General features: G+C 46.5%; 1 pseudogene; it reads left to right on the top strand.

Moving 5' to 3' along the window:
* Positions 1 to 1,412: 1,412 nt before the first annotated feature.
* On the top strand, positions 1,413 to 13,596 carry LOC146191088 (very long chain fatty acid elongase AAEL008004 pseudogene; annotated as a pseudogene).
* Positions 13,597 to 25,644: the final 12,048 nt, after the last annotated feature.

Here is a 25,644-nt window from a genome sequence, read left to right as displayed (position 1 = left end):
GTCTGCCTTGCCGTACAATGCATTTGCACAGACCTCTCTGCCAATCTCGCAGATATAAACTCAAACATCTGTAAACGTTACAAAAGACAACCCAGTATACACACTACAACCGAGAAGTAGGTTGCGCAATTTTTCTTATAAGACGTCCTTTTTTAGAGGTAGTTAAAAGGTTGCCATTGTTATTTAAACATACTGCAGAAGCTTTTCAGACCCATGCAGGAGCGTTTACAAAACGTTCTTAAACTTGGTAATGTTGCACTGAAGGTTGAAAATAATTTGCCACTGAGTGCTGATAAGCTTTTGAGACCAGCTTATGTTTACTACACAGGATGGGGTGTAAAATCCAGAAAGAGAAAAAGAACTATGAAATTCAAAGAGCTTATTTGTTTCCAGTGGCTGTTGGCTGTCTTGATACATATGAATATCCACGTGCCTTTGAATCCTCTATTTTTGTTTGCTATCAAGCGTATCTGGGTAGGATTCTATTCTTGTCTCCGAAAAGCCATGTAATGCTAGAGTCCTAGGGTTAATCGATGGTACAGCGATTTCAGTAGAGCGTACTATTCTTACTCACTTCCCATTTCTTCAAGCAAGGATCCTTCGTAATGAGTATCGTTAAAGAGCTCTGAACGGGTGTTCGAATGGTTGATCAATTTCTAATTTGAACAAATATATCCCGGCTGTTATTGTTTTAGCTTGGCATGCACTCAGGGCGTCATGCTCGACTTATGAGTTAGGCGCGTAAAAAATGCCCAGAACATTGCCACGTAAAAATAAATATACAAACTGTGACCGCTTGCACGCGGAAGTACCGGGCGATGATTTTTAAACTTTATTTTAGGTGCTTAAAGCCACGTGGTTCGGCACTTATAGAGGTGTTCCTTATAGGTTTGACAACAACAGCATTTCCATCACTGTCGGTGTCGCATACCACTCGGCACACGTCCACAGAGAGTGAATGAGAACGTCATTTATACGTTTTTTTTTTAATTTTTTTTAGTGCCTTCCACGCGAATGCTGGACTTACGTTGACCACGGCGCAATTGGTGAACCCGCGAGAAATTGTTCCGTTCACATCAGAGTTTATCGCTTCTTGTTAGAAGCCCGCGTATGTTGAAGCCGATTGCATTACAGCCAACCACTACCTTCGATACCAGGAGGCTAGCTTGCGCTAAGATCAAAGAACATCAACATTTTTAAATTTAAATATCATTTTCTCTATTTAATAGTAACATCCCCTCTCAAACACAACATATTACTTGCTCTGAGGCCACAAATATAGTTCCTAAAATAAAACAGCGACGTCATATTTGGAATGCAGTTTCCCCTTGTAAGGAGCCTCGTCCTTACAAACATTTCGCCGTAAATTTGGATTGGTTTATAGAATTTAACGTCTCAAAATGAGTCGGGCTATGAGGTACGTCGCTGTGGATGGCTCTAGAAGTTTTTTTAATGTGCACACACATTACACAGCGCGCGACGCCGTGGTTTTTCGCCTCCATCGGAAAGCGACCACCGCTGTCAAGATTTGATCCTGCGTCCTCGTGTTCAGCAGTCGTTCGTTTCAACGAACGAGCCACTGTATGCTCTACTGCAATGTTCTAGCCTCTTGCGTACATTATTCTACACTCAAGAGCCTTCACAGCGATTTCTCCCCCGGTGTTCCGCTCAATCCTCCGGTTCTACCGAGGCAACCATACAAATCCCGCTCATAATTTATGCGGACATTACAAATTATTTACGCCTCTGCAGCTGGGCACTCCTGGGCCAAAGGTCTCGACATATCTGAGGAGTGCCACCTTAGACGGCTCCAAACCGGGTGTTTTCTAAATCCCTCCATGCTAAAACACGTGGATCCGACATTCACGGGTATGTACAAATTCTGCGGGCAGTATACTGACCTATACCCCATAGTGTGGGCCTGCCAGCAAAATACAAAAATAAAAGTTATAAAACAGGCAACTAGGGAGGGCAGGGAGGAGGCCCTGTCCAGCTCGGACTTGGAGGCCCAGCGTGTCCTGGTCCAGAGAGCTCGGGCAGCGGTGGCGGCCAATGGCTTCCAGGAATAAGGTCTGCCACTCAGCTCCACAACCATACGCACCTCCCTTCCCAAATCATTTAATTGTAAATAAATGTTTTCTCCTCCTCCTCCTCTCCACACTCAGTCATCTCTTCATTGATTCCGCAGCGCCAACCATACCAGCTGTCCCTTCGACATCCGCCGCATCACTGGCAGCCAAATCGCCATTGGACTGCCGCCGAAACTGGAAACCGAGGGGGAGCTCGGATGACATTCCAGTTGGATACTGTGGCTGCAACTCTCTTCAGACGATACACCGAGCACGTTGCGTCTGTTCACCTGAGATTCACCAGCGACATTTTACCTAATTCGTTAGTATAGCGTTAGATAGTGCGTGTTGCGTGGCCAATTTGGCGTACTCTGTAATGGCCAATAGTGTTGGAATGTGCGGGCTAACGCTCGTACGCTATGACCAACTTTGCATGATAGGTTTATTATAGACCAGTTGGGGTCTATATTACCTGATATTACCTCCATCGGGGTTCAGCCGTCAGGTTCGGGATTTGGTCCCACGACGTTAGGCACTAGGAATCAAACACGGCGGTCGCTGAACCACACTGCCGACAAATTTTCCGAAAGGTTAGCTTAATCTTGCTGACAACGCCATGCTATAAAGGAGAACCTTCTGTTGCGCTTTATATGCCGACAGGGGGCACGTTATTTAGATTTGCAGGAGTTGACAGATATCTGCGGTACAGAGGGAGATAAGTTAGGTCTGCAGTTTAGCAAGGAAAAATCGGCAGTCATGATTTTTAATAATAATGAGGCCGGCGAGCATAGGGTACCAGAGGACATGTTGAAAGTAGTGGATAGGTACAAGTACCTGAGGGGTGTGGGTAAATAATGGAGCTGAATATCTAACGGAGCATGAAAAATGTGTGGCAGCTAAGGGGAGCAGAAATGCAGCCATCATGAAAAGCAGGGTACTGAGGAATTACAATAGGTATGAAGTGGTGCGAGGGATTTGAAAAGGGGCGATGGTTCCTCGTCTGACTTTTGCCTGTGTATGGGATCAGAGGTCCGAACACGGTTGAAAATTAAGCAGCGCGAGGTAGGTAGGCTTGCTTTGAGAGCGCATGGGTGTGCAGGGTGACCTGGAATGGTCTTCGTTTGAGAGCAGGGAAGCTGGCAGCAAGATAGCGTTTGAGCAGCGATTGAGAAAAATGGGAGAAAAGCGGTGGGCTAGGTAAGTTTCAGCTACCTCTACATGAGGAATGTTGACACAAGATGGGGAAGGCAGACAAAAAAATTGGCAAGCAAATATGTGGACAGGAGTTGGGGGACCAGCCAGGAATGATCAATTAAGAAAAAGATTAAAGAAACAGAGAGTGGCCCGTGGAAAACAGGGATAGAGACCAAATCAGCATTGGAAATGTAGAGAACTTTCAAGCAGGAAACAGCTAAAGAAAACATTTACGACAATTCTAGGGGCAGCTCATTGTTGTTCGAGGCTAGGACAGGACTATTGCGGACTAAGACGTATCGAGTTGCCGAGAGCTAGACACACGGTTCAGTGTGTGTGGGGAGGATGAGGAAACAGTTGAACACTTAATAAGTTCCTGTAAGGGGCTCCGTCTCATAGTTCAAGGCAATGGGGCAGATTTAGCCAAAGCATTGATGTTTAAGGATAACGGAGAAAAATAGACTTTAAAAGGGCAGGAATAACCAAACGAAGGTTAGCTTATTGGTGGCTGAAATCAAGGCAAGAATATGTGCAAACTATATTATTATTCACGGCTAGGCGGCCTGTGGCGCCGCCGCCCGATTTAAAGGGTTCAGCCTTATCCGGCATCATCATCATGGCGCGTCAATGCTTTCTTTGACGTTTACAAATTCCCACGCGTACTACTTCACTTTGACCCTGGCGTCCATCTTTCAACGAGCAGCGCGATTGCAAGGAAAACCAATATTGGAGTGAAGGAAATACTGACGCGAGTAGAGGCACCAACACGAAAAGAAAACTGCCCGAGATTCCACACGTGAAAAGACAGAAGAGAAATGAGTAGCAAAAAACTTTGTGTTTTATATTTTCTTCGCATGTGTCGCGATTTATAAATGAAGAGAGCAGCGAGTTTTCTCATGCAGATGGTTTAGTTAAGGCTAAATAAAGACCGAGTAATAAAATTAATGCGCTGAGCACGTAAGGGCGCCTTATTATGCACGCAGCTTGTAGCACTGGAAATAGAGAACCGCGCCTGGCTCAATGTTTTCACGCAGTGACGGTTCCGAGTCACGTATTACAGTCTCATAGACGTCGTCAAAGATACCGTGAGAAACGGCGGGGAAACTTTTCGGCGGACAGCCTGGAAGGCCTGGTCAACGAACTGTTTGGCCGTGGTCAGTAAACTGTACTGTGGGCTCGTTGGAAACAAAGCAACCATCTGATAAATATAATTCCCACCTCGTCGTCCCTGTTGGTTCTCGACATCACCGCAAGACAGCTGGTCACAATCACGTCTGACGTTTACTACTAGAATACCTCCTGTACATGCGACAATGGTGATCGCCAGACGTTTTTTTATAGAGCTCTCATTGCTCTCATTTTCCTTAGTAAAAGGTATTGCTAGCTACTGGACTCCAGTGTTGTCTTTGATAATCAATACGTACCACTTTCTTTCGATCATGAACGACAACGAGCACGTTGAGGTGGTTCTCCTTACTAAACTCAACAGATCATATTTCAAAGAGGCCAGTCGAGCAAATCAGACATCAATAGTTATTCGGCTAAAGCTGCAGTATAATAAATAAAATTAGCTACCATTCTAATTTGCTTTATTTTTTATTAGTTTTCGTATACGAATTTCCTACTGGTGAACCGACTTTTGCGCTCACAAATTTGTGCAGCTGTTATGAGCAGCCGTTCCATAAACTTGAAAACAATACACAGTGCACCTACAAAAAAAAAAAAAGCGTGCGTTCCTGTTTTTAAATAACCGTAACAGTGATGGGAAACGGTTTTACAGGTACTTAGACAGATAGGGGGCGCCAATATGATCGAGTCCAAGATAAAGAATATAGTTGGTCTAATTTGTCACTATGCATGAAGTCTGAATCTGCAGGCTAGAGGAAAATAAGGCCTTGCTAGATTTCGGTCGAACCAAGCGGGGTCATGCCTGTTTTTCTTCTGACGCGTGTCTTCCGATTGGATAATCCCTCTCGATGTTAGCTGTGATTCACCCCTGCGCGCGAACGTGATATCTTACACATCGACGGTGAGCGGCGAATTGAGAAACTCGTACATCATCATCATCATCATCATCATCATCATCATCATCATCATCGTCGTCGTCGTCGTCGTCGTCGTCGTCGTCATCATCATCATCAACCTGACTATACCCACTGCAGGGCGAAGGCCTCTCCCACATTTCTCCATTTAGCCCGGTTCTGTGCTAGCTGCATCTACTTGACCCCTGCGAACTTCTTAACCTCATCCGCCCACCTAACTTTCTGCCGCCCCCTGCTACGCTTTCCTTCCCTTGGAATCCAGTTTGTTACCCTAAGCGACCATCGGTTATCCTCTCTTCGCACTACATGTCCTGCCCATGACCATTTCTTCTTCTTAATTTCCACTAGAATGTCGGTAACCTGAGTTATTTCTCTGACCCACTCTGCACGCTTCCCATCTCTCAATGTTACCCCTACCATTTTTCGTTCCATAGCCCTCTGGGTTGTCCTCAACTTAAGTAGAACTCTCTTGGTTAGCCTCCACGTTTCAGCCCCATATGTGAGTACAGGTAAGATGCAACTGTTATATACTTTCCTCTTTAGTGATACCGGTAAGCTGCTAGTAATAATCTGTGAGTGCTTGCCAAATGCGCTCCATCCCAATCTTATTCTTCTTGTTATTTCCTTTTCATGGTCCGGGTCTGCGGTTACTACCTGTCCTAGGTAGACATATTCGCCTACTACTTGCAGTACTTCGCTACCTAATGTAAACTGCTGTTCCTTTCCGAGGCTGTTGAACATTACCTTAGTCTTCTGCATATTGATTTTCAAGCCTACCTTTCTACTTTTCCTGTATAGGTCACCAATCATTATTTGCAGTTCATCCCCCGAGTTGCTTAGCAAGGCAATGTCATCAGCAAATCGCAGATTACTGAGGTACTCTCCATCTACCCTGATCCCTAACTGCTCGTATATCGTGCATGAGAGCAAAGAAGAGAGTAGATATATGTCGCAGTTTTCATATTAACGAAGCAGTCTTTTCCTGTTTAAAGTACACAAGTTAGCGGTTTACACAGATAATCATATTCCAATACTCTTTTGCTACAAAAATAGAAGGAATAAACTGGAAAACCAAGGTGTATTAATATAAAGCATTACCAATGCCTTAATTGCTTCACTGTAAGACGTATTTCAGTGCCTCGCTTTATACGAAGTTGATCTAAGACTGGGAAGTACAGATGTAGAGTGTAAAATTGTATGAGCACGCAATAAGGAGCTCTTGTCTTTTCAAAACATTGTACATAGAAAAATAAAATTTACTACCTAACCTTATCATGCCTCGACTCCGCAGGCTCTTGCTCAAATGCAACTATTATAATAATGGGGTCTGTAAATACACATCCGTATGATATTGTTACGTGGAAGATTTACAGTCCCAAAGCTGTCCGCACAACTAACGTTGATGAGGGCACCGATTTCACAACACTCAGCGTCGTCGTCTTCTCGGAGTCTGTTGCGCTTCTTCATCCTCATCACAAACAGCGAATACAGCTAAGTAACACTACCCCCCCGCGGGAAAAGCACAGTCCCGGTGCGGTCTATGTTAGCGAAATAGAACGTTGATGATAGGGCTTCAGACGGGACACATGCACTATTTCGGAGGTTGGAGCTGTGGACGTGGACTTCGGAACCACAGATTCAACTTCGTAGGTGACGTCGGTCACGGGGCGCAAAACACGGTAAGGGCCAGTGTAACGGGGCAAAAGTTTTTCACACAAGCCCACTCGACGGCACGGGAGCCACAGCAAAACGAGAGATCCAGGAGTGTAGTGGACATCACGGTGGCGGCTGTCGTACCGGATCTTTTGAGAGTCTTGGGATGCAGAGAGCCTGGCATGAGCTAACCGGCGGGCATCATGAGCACGGGTGACGGCATCACTGGTGTAAGTACTGGTGGCGTCTGCCGCGGGTAGAGAGGTGTCGAAGGGTAGTAACGGGTGTCGGCCAAATAATAAATAAAATGGGGAGTATCCAGCGGTAGAATGGACAGATGAATTGTAGGCGAATGTGACAAAGGGGAGATGAACGTCCCAATCTCGATGGTCGTCAGACACATACATGGCCAGCATGTCTGTGAGGGTACGGTTTAGACGTTCCGTGAGGCCGTTGGTCTGGGGGTGATATGCGGTGGTGAATTTGTGGCGGACGGAGCACGAACGGAGAATTTCGTCAACCACTCGCGATAGGAAACAGCGGCCACGGTCAGTTAGTAGTTCGCGAGGAGCACCATGATGAAGAATTACGTTTTATAGAAGGAAGTCAGCGACGTCTGTGGCGCAGCTGGTCGGGATGGCTCGGGTAATAGCGTACCGAGTAGCGTAATCGGTGGCGACGGCGATCCATTTGTTCCCCGAGGTGGAAACTGGAAAGGGGCCAAGGAGGTCAACGCCTATACGGGAAAATGGGTCAGTTGGTATGGGTATTGGCTGCATATGACCTGAAGGCAAAATTGTGGGCTTCTTCCGACGCTGACACAGTTCACACGCGGCAATGTACTGCTGGACAGAGCGGTAGAGCCCCGGCCAGTAGAAACGTCGGCGCAGGCTGTCGTATGTGCGAGAGACACCCAAGTGGCCAGCCGTGGGAGCATCATGGAACTGTTCAAGGAGGGTGGAACGCAGGTGTTGTGGAACGACGAGCAAAAGGTCTGTGCCATCTGGTCTCATATTACGTCGGTATAGGGTGTTCTCGTGGAGCACAATAAGGCGAGAGATGGGTCAGGGCGGTCGGAGGTAAGACGGAGGATAATGGAATGCAGAGAAGGATCTAGGTGCTGTTCCTTGGCAATGTTGGCAAAGGCGGAGACAGATAAGACATATGCATCATCGTCAGAGTCTGTAGGACTAGGGGAGTCGACGGGATGACGTGACAAACAGTCGGCATCTTGGTGAAGCCGGCCGGACTTGTAGACGACGGAAAAGGTGTATTCTTGTAATCGTAGCGCCCAGCGCCCCAAACGGCCAGTAGGATCTTTGAGAGAGGAAAGCCAGCACAAGGCATGATGGTCTGTTATCACAGTAAAATGGCGGCCAAACAAATAAGGGCGGAATTTCGTAATAGCCCAGACAAGCGCCAGGCACTCTCGCTCTGTAATAGAATAATTTTGTTCGGGAGTTGACAGGAGGCGGCTGGCATACGCAATCACCCTTGTACGGCCGTGTTGTTGCTGAGCGAGAATAGCTCCTATTCCATGGCCACTTGCGTCGGTACGGAGTTCAGTATTGGCGAAAGGGTTGAAGTGGGCCAAGACTGGTGGAGTAGTAAGAGCAGCAATAAGCTTTGAGAAAGCTGCAACTTGTTCAGGCCCCCAACAGAATGAAACGTCTTTCTTGAGGAGTTGGGTGAGCGGACAAGCAAGGACTGCGAAGTTCGGGACGAATCGTCGGAAATAGGAACATAGGCCAATAAAGCTTCGGACATCGCTGGATGAACGCGGAGTGGGAAAATCTGTGACGGCACGTATCTTTTCAGGGTCAGGCTGAACACCGGAAGCATTAACCAAGTGACCAAGCACTTTGATTTCCCGATGGCCGAAACTGCATTTCTTTGAGTTGAGTTGAAGGCCGGCGCGGCGGAATAGCTCGAGAATGGTAGAAAGGCGAGAGAGGTGGCTGTCAAAAGTGGACGAGAAAACAATGACGTCGTCTAAGTAACAAAGACAAGTCGTCCACTTGAAGCCGCGCAGCAATGAGTCCATCATCCGTTCGAAAGTTGCAGGGGCGTTACATAGGCCAAAAGGCATGACTTTAAATTGATAGAGGCCGTCAGGGGTGATGAACGCTGTCTTTTCACGGTCTCTCTCGTCGACAGAAATCTGCCAGTAGCCAGAACGAAGGTCGATGGATGAAAAGTAGCTGGCTCCGTGCAAACTATCAAGCGCGTCGTCGATGCGCGGAAGGGGATATACATCTTTTTTGGTTATCTTATTCAAATGACGGTAGTCAACGCAGAATCTCCAACTGTTATCCTTCTTCTTGACCAGCACGACAGGGGATGCCCAGGGGCTACTGGAAGGCTCGATTATGTCGTTCGTTAACATCTTTTCGACCTCCGTTTGAATGACGCGTCGCTCGGCAAGCGAAACACGATAGGGCCGCCTGTGGATAGGACTGGCGTCCCCGGTGTCAATGCGGTGGGTTACAACTGTCGTTTGACCCAATGGGCGGGTGCCGAAGTCAAAAAGGTCACTGTAGGTAAACAAAAGCTTGTGTAAATCAGCGGCGAATTCAGGTTGCAGATCAGCTGATATCATGCTGTCAAGCGGATCAGGGCGCGATGTGGACGACGAGGGGGTGTTGGCAGGGACGGCAGTTGTATGATCTGTAGACAGAGCTGAAATGGCACAATCGGTCATCGGGGACAGCGAAGCTAATGAAATTCCCTCGGGCAGAACTTGAGTTGAAAAGCTGAAGTTGAGGACTGGGAGAGTGGTGCGGTTCTGGGAGATGTGCACAATTAGATGAGGAAGGGTGACGTTCCGCTGCAGCATGACATCAGTAATGGGACAAGCGAGATAGTCGCCATCTGGGACGGGTGGGAATGGCGACATAGGGATGTAAACGGCAGTTTCTGGAGGAAGGCGGCTAAACTGTGCTGATCGAAGTCGGGGTGAGCAGGAGGGGTCTTCAGAGCAGAGCGGGAGGTCCAAGCGAAGTAGGCCACTAGAGCAGTCGATAAGGGCAGAGTGGGCTGTTAAGAAATCAATGCCAAGGATAACGTCGTGGGGGCATTCATGTAGAACGGTGAACAACACTGGGGCATGACGGTCAGCAATTGTAACTCGTGCCGTACACATGCCAACCACGGCAGCAGGGCTGCCATTGGCGACGCGAACTGTGGACGAGACGGCTGGCGTAATGACTTTCTTGAGGCGACGACGAAATGAGGAGCTTAGAACGGACAGTTGGGCGCCTGTATCAATTAGAGCAGAAACGGGAACTCCATCCACAAGGACGTCGATACGGTTATTTTGTAGGGCAGGGGTCAACAGAGGCTTTTCAGTCCGGGTCATAAATGCAGCGTCACCTCCGGGAGCTGCATTGGCTAGTTTTCCGGTAAGTGGCCAGAGTAGGACGTTGGCGAACTGCGGCGAGGATGAGGAGAACGCGAACGTCGTACTTGCGGGGATGGTGAACGGTTGGCAGGACGGACAGTGGAAGCGGGGTCAGCAAGGGTCTGGTCGGGGCGAGGTGGGGAATAGCGAGGGGCATAGTCTCCGCGGCGGTCAACGTAGGTGTACTGACGAGATGGCGTGTACCAGCGACTACGGCAGTGGCGGGAAATGTGGCCAACGCGAGAACAAGTAAAACAGATGGGGCGATTGTCATGGGTACGCCATTCATTTGGGTTGCGGTAACAATATTGGGGCGAGAAACCGGCGTTGGTTGAGGTGGCAGCAATTACTGGAGGGGCAGGTCCTGAATCCGTGGTGTCGGTGGTGCTGGTAGAAGGGAGGCCCATATTCGCAACCTCTTGGCGAACAACAGCCTTAATAAGTGATATGGTAGCCAGGGTGTTGTCGGGTGTATGCGACAGCGAGGCCGCGGGAGTCATTGCCTCAAGCTCTTGGCGGACAATGCGTGTCAAAGTGCTGTCGTTCGCAGGCGGTCGAGGAGTCGGGATATCGATACAGGAGGAGCTAGCAGCCGTGTTCGGCAGCCGGTCGAAACGGTGATATATGCGCCTCTGTTTCGCCTGCTCGAAACGTCGGCACACCTGCAGCACAGAGTCCACGGTGGAGCAATCCCTGCACAACAGGAGGTTGAAGGCATCGTCGGCAATGCCTTTTACTATATGGCCGACTTTATCCTCCTCAGGCATGCCTTGGTCGACTTTGCGGCATAGAGACAGGACGTCTTGGATGTAAGTGAGATATGACTCCGTAGACGTTTGGGCCCGAGAGGCGAGCGCTTTTTTGGCGGCAATGTGGCGGCCAATAGGCTTTCCGAATAGGTCGTGCAGCTTTTGTTTGCAAATATCCCAAGATGTTAGCTCGTCTTCGTGGGTTTCAAACCACACCCGCGCGGTCCCAGCCAAGTAAAATATTACATTCGCGAGCATGAGTGTGGCATCCCACCTGTTGTGCTTGCTCACGCGCTCGTATAGGGCTAGCCAGTCGTCCACGTCGACGTCGTCGGTCCCGCAGAAGGTTCCGGGGTCACGGGGGTGGGCCATTACAAGAGCAGGGGCGGCGGCTGTAGAGGTAGAGGCGTCGGTAGTCATCGTGGTGGTTCCGATGTGGCGGCCGCTGCGGAGATCCAGCTTGTGACAGGGGATCGAATAGATTAACCTCCACCAAGAGATGTTACGTGGAAGATTTACAGTCCCAAAGCTGTCCGCACAACTAACGTTGATGAGGGCACCGATTTCACAACACTCAGCGTCGTCGTCTTCTCGGAGTCTGTTGCGCTTCTTCATCCTCATCACAAACAGCGAATACAGCTAAGTAACAATATAATACATACTTGACCGAGATTGTCTTTTTCCTTGAGTTGTGTATGGATACCACTTTTCGTTATCTTCAAATATGTTTGACCGAAGTCCCGCGGTTAACAAAACTGTCAGACATGGAATGACATATACAACTGCCAGCTTCAGTTCAACTTCGCTTGCGGTGCCGACCTTACCACTCCGTGCTCGCACCGTCATTGTAGACGGCAGTCATTAGCTCAAGTGTCCGTGTTAACCATTCGTTGGTAGGTAAGTTAGTTTAACACTTGCAGGTCAAATGTGCACCGCTGGAAGGCGAAGAACACTTGTTCTGCTTAATGTTTAGTGTATAGCACGCTTCTTTTCAGAATATAAAAAAAAATATGGCGATGACGATCCAGGCCTCTTAACGCACGTTTGTCGGTTGCAATCAAACAATATAAAGACACATTGTTTGCGAAACGCTGCGTAGAAAGGCAGCCAATCTGTTTAATCCCTCTCTACATGCCCACACTCACAGCGAAAAACTAACGACGGGCGGTTTTCGGTTGACTCTGACCTGTCTTGACTGCTAAGGATCCACTCGTCCTCTCTGATTGCACAAAGGAAGCAAGGTCACTTTTTTTTTGTCTGCACCTTTGTGGCGTGTCTCTTTCGGTTGCCCATAATTTCAAACACGTGGAAGGTTCCCCCTTTTATTTCCTGCTTTATTCGGCTAACGACTGCCGCGAACGAGGATCCTTCGCTTGAGTAATTAAAATACCGTCGACATTTTGCGTCGGTACAGTCTGGGTGAAGGGGCTTCTTTAGACCGAGGCCAATTTGATAGCAAGGGGTGAGCAAACGCCCAGTACTCAGGCCTTTAGCAATCGTGGTTATCCATTTAGGTTGAGGCATTCATGCTAAATGACGGTCGTCATTTGCAAGCAACTCGTCGCTGCTTCAAAACGGCTTGAGATGCCCTCGTGGTCCTCACACGGAGGCAGTCTGTGCAGCTGACAAGAGTGTCCACCGCGGTGGCTCGCGCCATGGGTTCCGCTGACTACACCGGGACGTTCGCCGGTGCCCAGGGTAGCATCTTCAAGCGGGATCCTCGAACCGCCGATTGGCCTCTGGTCGGAAACACACCTTTCATCGTCTTGCTTCTCTTGACCTACGTGTATGTTGTGAAGATCGGCGGTCCTCGTTTTATGAAAGGGCGTAAGCCCTACGACAGTATCAAACCTCTCATCGTGCTCTACAATGCTTCTATGGTGCTTCTCAACTCGTACTTTGTGGTGGCCTTCCTGTCCAGGACCTATATGGGTGGAGGTTACAGCTTTGTCTGCCAAGGCATCGACTTTGAAGCGAGTGATGAAAAGACTATGAGTTTGCTTAGGCACTGCTGGTTTTACTTCTGGGTGAGAGTGTTCGATCTCCTGGACACGGTGTTCTTCGTGCTACGCAAGAAGGAGTCGCACGTGTCATTCCTGCATGTGGCACATCATGTCCTGGTGGTCTTCAACGGCTGGTACGGCCTCGCGTACGGAGCCGATGGTCACTCTGCATTCACCGTCATACTAAACACGTTTGTGCACGTGGTCATGTACACCTATTACATGCTGTCTCTTCTGGGCCCATCATACCGGAAATACCTGTGGTGGAAGCGGTACCTGACCCAGTTTCAGATGTTCCAGTTCGTCGTACTGATGTTGCATGGGATCATACCTCTGTTCATCGAATGCGGATACCCGAGGATAACCATCTACATCGGGCTTCCGCAGGGTGTCTTCTTCCTCGTGATGTTTATTCGGTTCTATGTCCAGAATTACAATAGCAAGCCTCTGAGCGTACAGAATGGCGTTAGAAACAAGTTTACATGATTGCATTCACATTTACGATTGTCCTGCTCTTGTATGTTGTCTGTGCAACAATCGGAAATAGCAAATTCCCAAAGTTGAGGACTTCTTGTGAATACCCTATATTGCTACTTGTGCTACGTATATTGTTCTTTCTTGTGTTCCCAGTGTGGGTGCTGTATTTATTTTGGGCTATTGGTGATTGTTGCTCTGTATATACAAATGCCTCTCTGGCTGTTAAATATATCTCTACCAAGAAATACGTTCACATATGCACCTCTGACTGCTCAGATTGTCGAGCGGATTTCGCCATAATTGTCCCTGAATGCAGCGCTGTTATACGATTTTTCTTGAGCAAACCTGAGACAGTGAAGAAAAGAAGGCGATCGTTTCACGTCATTTAACAATATCATGAACGCAAAGAAGATGGAAGGCACACAAACTCTTACATGAGCTAATCGTGATGCGGCAATAACTAGTGCCAACTGCTGCCGACACCGAGGGGATCGCGAACCCATTCTCCATGCCTGAATTGATTGCAGATATGGTGCCAATCGAAAGAGAGCGCCTGGTACAGACTACAGTACGCACGCGGTTTACAAGAACCTCAATTGTGGTGCACTTCCTCAACTTCTTGACGCCATAAACAGGGTATGGCTAAACGACGATGTACCAGAGAGCTGGAAATCGGCTATCTGGATCCCTATTCCAAAGCCAGGGAAAACGCCAACAGACCTTAATAACCTTCGACCTATATCCTTAACGTCAACAATTTGCAAGCTTGCTGAGAAAATGCTCGCCATCCGAAACTCGTGGTGGCTTGAACATCACGGTTTCTACCAGCCGGCTCAAATTGGGTTTCGACAATCCATAGGCACAGAAGACGGCTTGGCTGTCTTGGCGTTCTAAGCACTAACATCCATCGGCCGCATCCACAATGTACGCATCGTCCTCGCCATGGACGTCGAAAAGGCTTATGATAATATCAGTCATGCTGCCATTCAATACTCAATCGACATGTTCCATTTACCACTTAGAGTAAGCAATTTTGTAAAATCTTTCCTTGAAGTAAAACAATTTCCAATACGCCTCAGTGGCGATGTTACATGAAGTCCCTGATGTTAAATTCTTAATATACGCTGATTACATCATGATGTGGAGCACACACGAAGACCGACTAACTCAATCCGCTTCCCCGCAATAAGCTTTAGATATAGCTTCTACATATGCTTCTTCCATTGGGCTTGAACATTCTGCCATTAAAACGACATTCACGTCAGTCGCCAACCGCTGGTGGCGCGTGAACTAGCTGCGACACTTATTCGTCTAACCTGTCCGGAACACCACATCAGGAAAACACAACACTAAAAGTATTAGGTTGAACAATTTACGAGTCAGGAACTGGAACTGCATGGCTGTCTCGCGCTAAAAAGCAGGCGATCCAGACGCTGAGTCTGATCAGACGCATGGCTCCTAAAACGGGCGGCGCCCGTTCAAATCTTACTTGACACTCAGTGCGGGCAGTTGGGCAACCGCGCCTTGTTAATCAAGCCCAATTTTAATATTTGACAAGAGCACAATTCGGTCGCTTTGCAGCTGTAAATTGAGAGGCAATGAGGGTCATCACCTGTCTTCCTCACACCACCCCAATCGTGACGCTCAAAAAAAAAAAAAAAAAAAAAACACGAAAAAACGCGCAGCTGAACACAATATATGAACTGGTGCCGCAACGGCGTCACACTCTCTCACGCAATGTGCGCTACCAAGGCTTATGCTTCGTCGCATTCTATTCTAGTGCCGCCACTGCCAGTTCTTCCTCCTTGGCGTTTTATGCAACTAAGTGACAACAAACCAACAGATTTACGAATACCAAGAACACGGGAATTGGCGTCGTCCCTTCGCGATCGAATTATGAAACAAGACGCCCACTTGCCACAAGGTTCCATCGTAATTTGCGTCGCAAGAATCCAGGCCTGCGAAGTGACAACTGCAGTTTACTGTCTTTACAAGCCTTCACTGAATAAGACATCAAGGGTGCAATTACCGGAACCTCCAACTTTTTGTGCGGAGTTGCTTGTTGTTCAAGAGGCGCTTCGCTCTGTGACCGCCATTCCCATGCTTCCCAAGGTCCGTAATTGTGATACGCACCGATGCCCTTCAGGTGACACAGCTACTTAGACGCGTCAGTAGTAGCACAGAAATCTGCCAAAATATACGCTTTCTCGCATTCCGCAGTCAATTCGTATTGAATGGATTCCGCGTGACCTTCTGTTTCCCAAAGCCGTGCGGAGTCTGCGACCTGCCTTTCCACCCCAACGTCATCGCCAAGATTCCTCAAATTGGACAATGCTACCCCCTTTTTTACAAGAAAAGATGACCTCCGACGCCGTACACGTGCTCTCATACCTCTGTGTACGGTAAGCCTCCGCTGTGGTCTAACCCGTGCAGAGGAAGTTGCGCTTGGAAGGATTCGAGTTGGGGTGGCCCTAACACCTGCAGTGACTCGAAAGTGGCCTCAGTCTCGAGATTTGTAGCCCCACCCTGCAGGTGTCCCGTCCGCAAGTCCCTAGATGTTGAAGCCGATGTCCACCACCTGCTGTGGGAATGTCCACCGCTGAAGCCGATGGGGATCCGGCACCTGCATGGTGGCAGCTGGTCTCACCCCCGTCGTCACATGCCGTTTAGAAGCAGGGACTGCATCATCGTTCACTAACCTTTTTACATTTACTTGACCATACCCTTCATCCATCATATCACACCTTTTATTCCCCGAAGCAATAAACATCGCAAAAAAAAAAAAAAAAGCCACTGAGATGTAATTGAGCATATGCTGAAAACGCAAATGTACGTCATGAAGACCGTGACGACCACGACGAGCAGAAAAGAAAAGAAAAATCCAAAAGCACATATGCGGTGATAGCTAATGGTTTTAAGAAACTGTCTAAAATCTACAGTGTAAGTGTCACAAGAGACGGACACAGAATTTCATACATCTCTTGTAAATAATGAAATTGCTACGGCAGCAATCACTAATTTTATGTTTTGAATTGCAGGTATTATCAAAATTGTCGTTACTTTATTTGTCCAGCAAGATAAAAAGGCTATAACTTGAGGACTGATACCTAGATTAATCTTTCGGTTTTGGAGAAATCCAGGTTTCTCAGCGCGTCACGAGGACAGCTGGTGTTTTGCCTAAGTTGGTATCTGTACAATAATAGAAGCCTGTAAACAAATAGTCAAAAAATTGCAAGGATATCATATTTTGCAAAGGGCTCAATCGCTATGGATAGGAACGCCTTTTTCACTTCTATAACAAATGCAATCTACGAAGAGTGTTATCCCTGTTGTGCCCCAAATTATTCTGTAGCACTGAATATGAGACAATAATAGCGTGTTTTAAAGCAGAATCTTTAACCTTACTCAACAAATATTTCTAAATTTTGCAAGTATACTAACAGCTACGGAGGCTTAGAACTAATAATGCGTTCTATGTGTGCATTCCAAGTTAAATTGTCCAAACATATAACTGCTAGCATTTCTACAGACGTCGCAAACTATGCCGGCTGGGTAATAAATAATACTTTAATACGTCTATATTCTCTCTCTCAACTAACAACCGCCAGCTACCATCTGTCAGTGCCCATAATTTCTCACAACGCCTACAGCGCTGACAATCTCGAATTTTATGCATAACGGGTCTGTTAAAGCGAGTAACAAAATGCGAAGCGTCTCAGAAGACAGTCGGAACCCACTCATTGGACATAAGAAAGCGGTTGGTGTCGGTACCATCACGAAGCACGCTTAAGCCACACACACACAAATAAGCATTGTGCAAATTCATTTCTTTGAATTGATATCCGCAGAATGCCCCAAGATCACAGTTTAATGCGCAACAAGAATATTTGCAGCACACAGTAGTTGTTGCATTCGTGCTTTATCGAAATGTGGACCTGTAGGAGGAAATGAACCACGTGCTCTGCCAGCAGCATTTCAGAAGCTGTCGCGGAGTCAGCGCATCAATAGTACCACTGTCCCAACTCATAACAGTTGAAAGTCGAGGAGTGCTGCTGGAAGAAATTATTCCAAAATTTCTGTCAGAAACAAATAAAAAATAAAAGCGGCCACTGGGGCTCAAAGGCTGCTGCGCTTGTGTCTTTTTATATACACTACGTGGCCGCCATGCTGCCCTGAGGCGAATAACGTGGAAGTTTCGCTAAAACCACGAATTCTCGTGTACTGAACCGAAGTAGTCGGGTTCGACCCGACCGCGAAGGCCACGTTTCGATGAAGGTGAAGAACAAAGATGTCAGCTTTGTGTTTCACAGATCCCTAGTTGGCCAAAATCGCCATGCGGTTGAAATGTGCCTTCACTTTTTATGAACAAATATACAATTCACAGCATTTAGCAATGCATATGTGCAAAATTTGTTGAATGATTCCACTATTCAACTACCTGACCATTTCTTCTTTTAAACACTTCTCGTCAACGAGCGAGCAATCCCCAAATGCATCCGTTACTGTAGTGCTGGCTTTACCTTCATTCTTATAAAGACACTTACTTCACACTATTTAATAAGGACCTTGGTTTTGGCTATTTGGTTCATTGTTTTTCGTCGACAGATTAACACAACGCTATGAAACAGCGCCAGTCTTGTCTTGCGTGTCTTTTCCTAGTGTCCTTATTCCATAGCGCCAGGGTATTTGTTAGCATAGAACCTCGCAACTTCAGTGTAGAAACTGGTTTCCCGCACATATAATTGTAGGCCTATCGCCCAGGAGCCAAGGAATTCTAGAGTTACTAGACAGCCGACTCGGGTCTCCGTGTACGCCGAACATAAAACGTGCAAGTTAAAAGAAAACATAACGTAAAACCTAAAAGTAAAAGAACATTAAGTGTTCTTGCTGCTTCTTATTATATACTGTACGTCGCAGAGGCGCAGTACAATGCCGCAGGTTGCACTGCTGCGTTGTTTAATATTTGTGAGCACGCAGTAAAGATCGTGACAGGAATTTTGTTCAGCGGGCCTAGCTCCATTCTTAATACACGATATGGCTTTATCCGACTACTAATACAAAGGAAAGTTAACTCTTCACTTTTTCCTCCTGCAGCTACCTTCTTCCTTCACCTCAACGATCCACCTTGTTATTGTTTGCCTCCTGATATTTTAATCCTTGCAGCAACTTCTTTTCATGTGTTTACTCACGCTGAGTTCTCCGTGTTCGTCCGCAATCACTACAGTGCGACGCAGCGGCCGCTTTCTTTCGGCCTTTCATGCACCGTCTTAACACGAATGCATGTGGGCAGAAATTTTCTTTGCTTGTTCCACTGAAATAGAACACCAACACAAGATCGTAGTTTTTATGCGCGGCCGTTTGTGCCTGTTGTCTTTATTGTGCAGGCCCACTGATACCTCGCAGCTAATTTAATTTGGGGCACGAAGATTATCCACCTGTTCGCGAGCCACAACCATTATTCTTTTTTTACCTTTCGGTACGGTGCGTGCACACGCATGCATAACTTGCACCTTCCTTAGTGTGATGCGTGGGCACTACGCACTGATTTTATTAATAAGTTTTCTGTCAAGGTGTTACAGTTAAGGACATTATTACGACTTTTCACTTCTTTCTCATCTGAGACAGCTGCGGGACATAAGTACCAGTCGCAGCCTCAACTCTGCAGGCGATCGTTTGTTGCCGACCTTGGCCGCGAATTGCGGCCACCGACACGCTCATCAGAGCCAGAATGCGGTGGGAAAACGCTGGAAAGTGACAATAACAAAACGAAAAAAAGCGTGGCCGTCCGGAGCGGTACCTTGTCGCTCGCACGCGCCTACGTGCGATTTTCGCGTGGAGACCGATACGGGTGCGTGCGGAGTGGCGTCGTCCCCGTTGCGTGATTCACTTGGCCAGGGCGACTACGTGACGGCTCACGCGTTTGCACGATGTAATGAGCTTTTGCCTCCGGCGTGAGAAGATCGAAATGCTCGTCGCTATAATTATTCGCTGCTTACTTGGAAAGCGCACCCGGTAAAACGATGGTTAAAACATGAAGCCTTTTGATAATTTGCATCGTAATGCATTTTCCTCCTTGCTTCTCTACCCACACGAAACGCGAGTACTGCAGCCTGCATGCTTTTTGAAGCCACTTCATCGCCTCAGTGGGGCATCGCATTCATCGCAATCGAGCTCAAGTACGGAATGCAACTTTCATGAGAAGGTCCTTTTTTTCTTAGATTGACTGCATAGGTGGTAGGGTAAAAATAGATTTTTCCCACTTTTGATTGGCACTTAATGTAACGGTTTTTGCCTTGTTTACTTTGCCCGCGGTGTGTGCAACGCAGATCTTATATTCAGCGTGCCCTTCTCGTAATAAATTAGTATTGAGTGTCATGCGGTCATGCGGCATCGTATACTGAGTGGCTAGCTATTCAAGAACGATTTTCCTACTGTTTAAAAAAAATATCTGCTGTTATTTCATTCCCCCCCCCCCCCCCCCTCCCAACTGAATTCCTACCTCCGTGGCTTCTAACGTTTCTTTACTTCGCTCTTCAGTAATGACGGTATGTATCTGCCCTACTGCCCCACTCATTATAGGTGGCGCCCTAAGCGACCCGCGCCACAGGTGACGGGGTTGTCAAGTACTTCTGGGAGTGAAGCTGGCCGTTCTTTCTGCTGACCGTGTATTTATGTGCAGTTTTCACGTCATAAATCCCCCCTTTTGTAGAGAAAGCTACACTACGCGACCCTTGAGCATTTCGCCGGGGCCTGGGTGCCTGAAAGAGCGCCAACTCGAGCATCTCCTTTCAGGTGGGAGGGTGACATTAGAATGAGCCTGCCATGGCATTTGGATTCACGTTACCTCTATGACACGCAAGCACCTTCATGCGGCTCAGTTAAAGCGAGGCTTTATTTGTGGGCTGGTAGTCTACGTTACCAAGCTTGTGTGTGAAGTCGCGCGCAGGCGCGGAGAGGATGAAGCAATGTGTAGTTTTCGCACTGCGCATGCGCGCACCGCCGCGGAGAGCTAACCGAGTGCATCAGGAAATTTGCCGGCATCGCATGCTAACGGCGTAAAAGCGGATTCTACCTAGAACGCCGGTGAACTTTGATGCGTTCAACGGAATGCTATAGTTGTGTTCGATGCAATGATCGGTTACCTACAGCCAAAGCTTTCGCTCCACATTCGGTTCAGCAGAGTTGACTACCTTTAATTTTATCTACTGTCTTTACATTGCGAAACAGTCAGCGCCGGCTGCCGACGCTGCCTGAAACAAGCTTCTGGGCATGTGCGCAGCAGACCGGATTTACTTGTCCCCCGTTCAGCAGGCGGAGTTAGGCGGTGTGACCAACTGAGAACCGTTTGTTCAGATCTTATGTTTCAGGAAGAGAGAAAATATTTTTGTGCGTTTTGTTTTGTTCTTTGTAACAGTGCACAAGACACTGTGTGTGTTTGCACACGAATTACCGCGCGAAATTCGCTTAAATCAGCGAAGTAATGTATAAAAGAATTTTTTTTTTCTTGCGCAGTTTCTGCTTCAGCTTTAGCCATCGAACGACGGCTGTGACGCCACAGACAGATTTTTGTCACTGACAAAAACTTATTCCCTTTTCGTCATTTTACCTTCTGCGCTGGCTTGCATAAAGAATAATGTCGTGTAAAATAAAATGAACGAAGCAATAAACACGCTCCTGTTTGTGTACTCCTCGCATGACCTTAGGGCGCCACAGACGTCCCTCGGCGATTGAAAACAAAACTGTGTGGGCAAAAATAGTTAAACGGTACCACTTTTTGCGCAATTCACATGGCTAATCACATTCAGTGATGTGTTGTGGATTATTCCACAGACAAAAAATGCACATTAAGAATTAATTGTCTCTACTCCTTTAACAATCAATTTTATTCTTATCTTACAATTTGGAATAAGTGTCATTCGCGTTTAGGTGTAGCCTGTTGCAGTTTAATTCAGTTAACAGTTTCTTTCTGTAGAACGGTGCCGCGTATTTTTGTGTTACCTAATTTTAGAGCGATTGATCTCATTCTCCCATGCCCAACCTTCAAGGTCATATATTTTAGGGCTATTTGACCTTCAAACCAGAGGAGCGCCCATGTTAGTCACGTGACGTGTCGTGCACCAGCTGCTCGCATCACAGCTGTGAGGGCAGTTTCAGTTTCGGCTTTAGCCACCGAACGATGGCTGTGACGTCACAGACATATTATGGCTTATGAGTTATGACAAAAACTTATTCATTTTTCGTCATTTTACCTTCTGGGCTGGCTTGCATAAAGAATCATGTCTTGTAAAGTAAAATGAATAAAGCAGTAAACATGCTGCTGTTTGTGTACACCTGTTTGTGTACATGGCGCCACAGACGTCCTTCGGCGATTGAAAACGAAACTGTATGGGTAAAAAGAATCAATTGGTTAACGCTTTTTGCACTATCCACATGGCTAATCACATTCAGTGATGAATACGGCGAATTACTCCACATAATGAACGCACAATCAAAATTTGTTGTCTCTACTCCTTTAACAATCAATTTTATCCTTATGTTACTGTTTAGATAAAAAGAATTTAATCAATCGGTGCACCGCGACGAATTGTCAGATGTTCAGTGCCATTCGCGTTTAGGTGTAGCCAGTGAATTAGCTTGTTGCAGTTTAATTCAGCTAAGTTTCCTTTTGTAGAACGGTGCTGCGTATTTTTGTGATACCTAATTTTAGAGCGATAGATCTCATTCTGCCAGGCCCAACCTTCAAGGTCATATTGCTGGCCTATTTGACCTTCCAACCGGAGGAGCACCCATGTCAGTCCCGTGAATTGCCGAACACCAGCTGCTCCCATCACAGCCGTGAGAAGGGTGTACGTTGTCCTCGCAGCTGCAAATGCGCTGAACCACGTGATATGTGACGGCGCACGGTGTCTAATCATGTGATCATGCCTTTTGGAGAAACCGCGAAGTTAGAGCCGGATGCCGGCCCGCATGCATCGCAGACGCCGGGCTGCTTCAGATGGTCTTTTTTAATAGGTAGAGAGTAAGCCGGGAAATCGGGTCGCTGCTGAAACGGGTAGATGTTCTTGATATATTGCTGAGAAGGCAAAGGCTGACCACGTTGAGCATTAAAGTTTAATAGTCAAGCCTTGCCTAACCATGTCAGCCGAGCTGTCGCTGGTTGAGCCTCTGTAATTTTGTTTCAGGTCGATTTCATGTCTTGGGTACGAGTCAAAAGTGGGGTGGATGGGCCTATAAGATACAAGATGGTGCTCCAAGCGCATAGTATATATATATATATATATATATATATATATATATATATATATATATATATATATATATATATATATATATATATATATATATATATATATTTATTTTAGCTGCCGCGGTGGGCAGAGAGGTTAGTACCTCATGCATCGCCTAATTTTCTTAATGTTTTTTCAGCTTATTTCCGCATACGCCCCATTTTGACCGCCACTGCCATAAATGAGCGCAATAGGGCAATAAAGCGAGCGCTTTGACGACTTATTACGCTTCAGGTGCTTTGGTACATGCCGAAAATATTTGCTGAAATTACTCTCAAAAAGCCGCGAATGTGTCGTTAAATGCGCATACTATATATATATATATATATATATATATATATATATATATATATATATATATATATATATATATATATATATATATATATATATATATATATATATATATATATATATATATATATATATATATATTTCGCAAATTGCATCTCGTAAGCCTTGCACTAGCTGTGAAAGGTGTCATCAACACAAGTACGCACCTTGTATGATGAAACTCCGCATCGGTTATCTGCTGCGCCTTCCCAAAAGGAAATCGAACAAATTAAGCTGGTGAAGTGTTACACTTTGTAAGAGAGCGCTAATTCTTGCACGATGTGATGGCCATCAGGTCGCGTCTGGTCGCAGCGCCATAGCATGCGCACATTAAACATGCTTGCAATGCGGAAACATGCCTAAACACAACAGCAAAAATAATTTTGAACAAACGAAAGCACAATTCCTTCGTTGACGTAACTTGCGCGTCGTTCAAGCGATCCTAATGAATCTGCTGTTTTAAGAGAACTTGAAGACGGGCGAGATGGGCTGCTCTTTCCAATTACTGCTCTCTCTGTTTAGAAAAAGTTTTATTAGGCATTAGACATTCGCATGAGCAGCGACAAATAACCAAAACAGAAAATGTACATGATTAAGAACAAAGGAAAGTGAACATAAAATACATCCTAACGAATAAATACATCACAAATCAGTATTTACATAGGGAATAAAATTTGCCTGGCGCCCGTCCGATGCCTTCCTTCCTTCCTTCCTTCCTTCCTTCCTTCCTTCCTTCCTTCCTTCCTTCCTTCCTTCCTTCCTTCCTTCCTTCCTTCCTTCCTTCCTTCCTTCCTTCCTTCCTTCCTTCCTTCCTTCCTTCCTTCCTTCCTTCCTTCCTTCCTTCCTCTCTTTCTTTCTTTCTTTCTTTCTTTCCTTCTTTCTTTCTTTCCTTCCTTCTTTCTTTCTTTCTTTCTTTCTTTCTTTCTTTCTTTCTTTCTTTCTTTCTTTCTTTCTTTCTTTCTTTATGTGTCCGTCTGTTCTATGCGCTATGAAGGCTCCGGAAAAACCAACGAATCCGGCTTCACAGTGCTGCTTACTATTAGCGCTCGTTTGCAGGAAGCACTATAGCGCGCCTCTCAGATGGCCGCAACATTACCAACGTTCCTATTTCTACACAAGGAACCTTTTCTGCGGCAAGCTGTAGTAAAAGCAATTTGCAGGAGCCTGGAAAAAGAATCCAGCTGGGAACGGTGGTTATCCTTGCAGCGACAACTGAACCCCAAGAAACGACCCCCCCCCCCCCCCCCCCTCTCCTTCCCGGAAAAACACCTCTTAGTGCACGGTGCTTATGCGTACGATGCGTATTGTTCTGACTACTTCAGTTACTGTTTACATGAGTGTAGAAATCCTCGACTGCATTAACCATCTTTACATATTGGTAACGCCTGGTCTCTTTGTGCACGGATCTGATATGCACCTATGCCTACCTTGACCGCTTTAGGACTGCCATTGTTCTTTAGAGCATGCCCCATTTTCTATACATTTGCTTCGTTAGGATGGTTACCTTATGCTTGTTGATTAGCTTTGATAGCTCTGCCACTTCTCTGTCTGCAGCGCTGGATTAAGGTGAGGGCTAAGGAGGCTGCAGCCCAGGGCCTCAGGAGTGGGCCCATTTATTCTAACCTGCTTCATATGTGAAACCACAAATAACGAAACTTATGAGCAACATGTATGGAGAGTAAAATCAAACTGAAGAGTCGGGGCCCCACCTAATTTGACATTGTTTAGCTGTTGAGATACATTGTCGAGGTACAAAAACAGGCACTATGGGATGTCCTTTTCTGGTTAGGTGCTCTACACTTCGTTAGGAATTGGAGAAAAGTTTTCATTAGTTTCCGCAGAAAAGTTTTTATTGGTTCCCTGTCAATCCCTTCGTCGAAAAACATGTAGGTGGAACAATGAGATGTGATAGAAAGGAAAATCATTGTCCACAGTCACCATCACTATCGCCCTATACATCTCTCAAATTGTTCCACCATTTATTCCCCCCCCCCCCCTTTATAAGAGGATAATAGGCCGTATGTGTCAGCAAGTATCGGACTAGTCCCTTAATTGTTATCTCCTCGTCGGAATGGTAATGACTGCGCTTGTGCTCTGTGTGCTGCATAACTAGTGCATCCCTCTCGCACTAATCACAATGATTATCTTGTTCTTTTTTTATTTTCGTACAGTTAAAATGCAACGGAGTATATTGCAGAAGAGGAGTATGGAAGTGTGGAAGGACCGAAAAGGTAGGAAGGGGAAGGGGGGGGGGGGGTCCATTTTCCTTAATCCGGCCCTGCCTGTCTGTAGGGCTAGAGGTTTCATGTATTTCGTCTCCTTGTATAGTTTATATGTAGCCATCAAGCAGGCTATCCTATCGTCTGCTTCTACTGATCGATCCGTAATGATGTCTCTGATGTTATCGTTCATTGCTTTTTCACTGAGGTCATTCTCC

This window comes from Amblyomma maculatum, chromosome 4, assembly GCF_055883805.1.
Source record: "Amblyomma maculatum isolate TAMU_Amacu chromosome 4, ASM5588380v1, whole genome shotgun sequence".
NCBI classification, from domain to species: domain Eukaryota; kingdom Metazoa; phylum Arthropoda; class Arachnida; order Ixodida; family Ixodidae; genus Amblyomma; species Amblyomma maculatum.
Note: the sequence above shows the minus strand (reverse complement) of the source record. Positions and strands in the feature narration are given on the sequence as shown.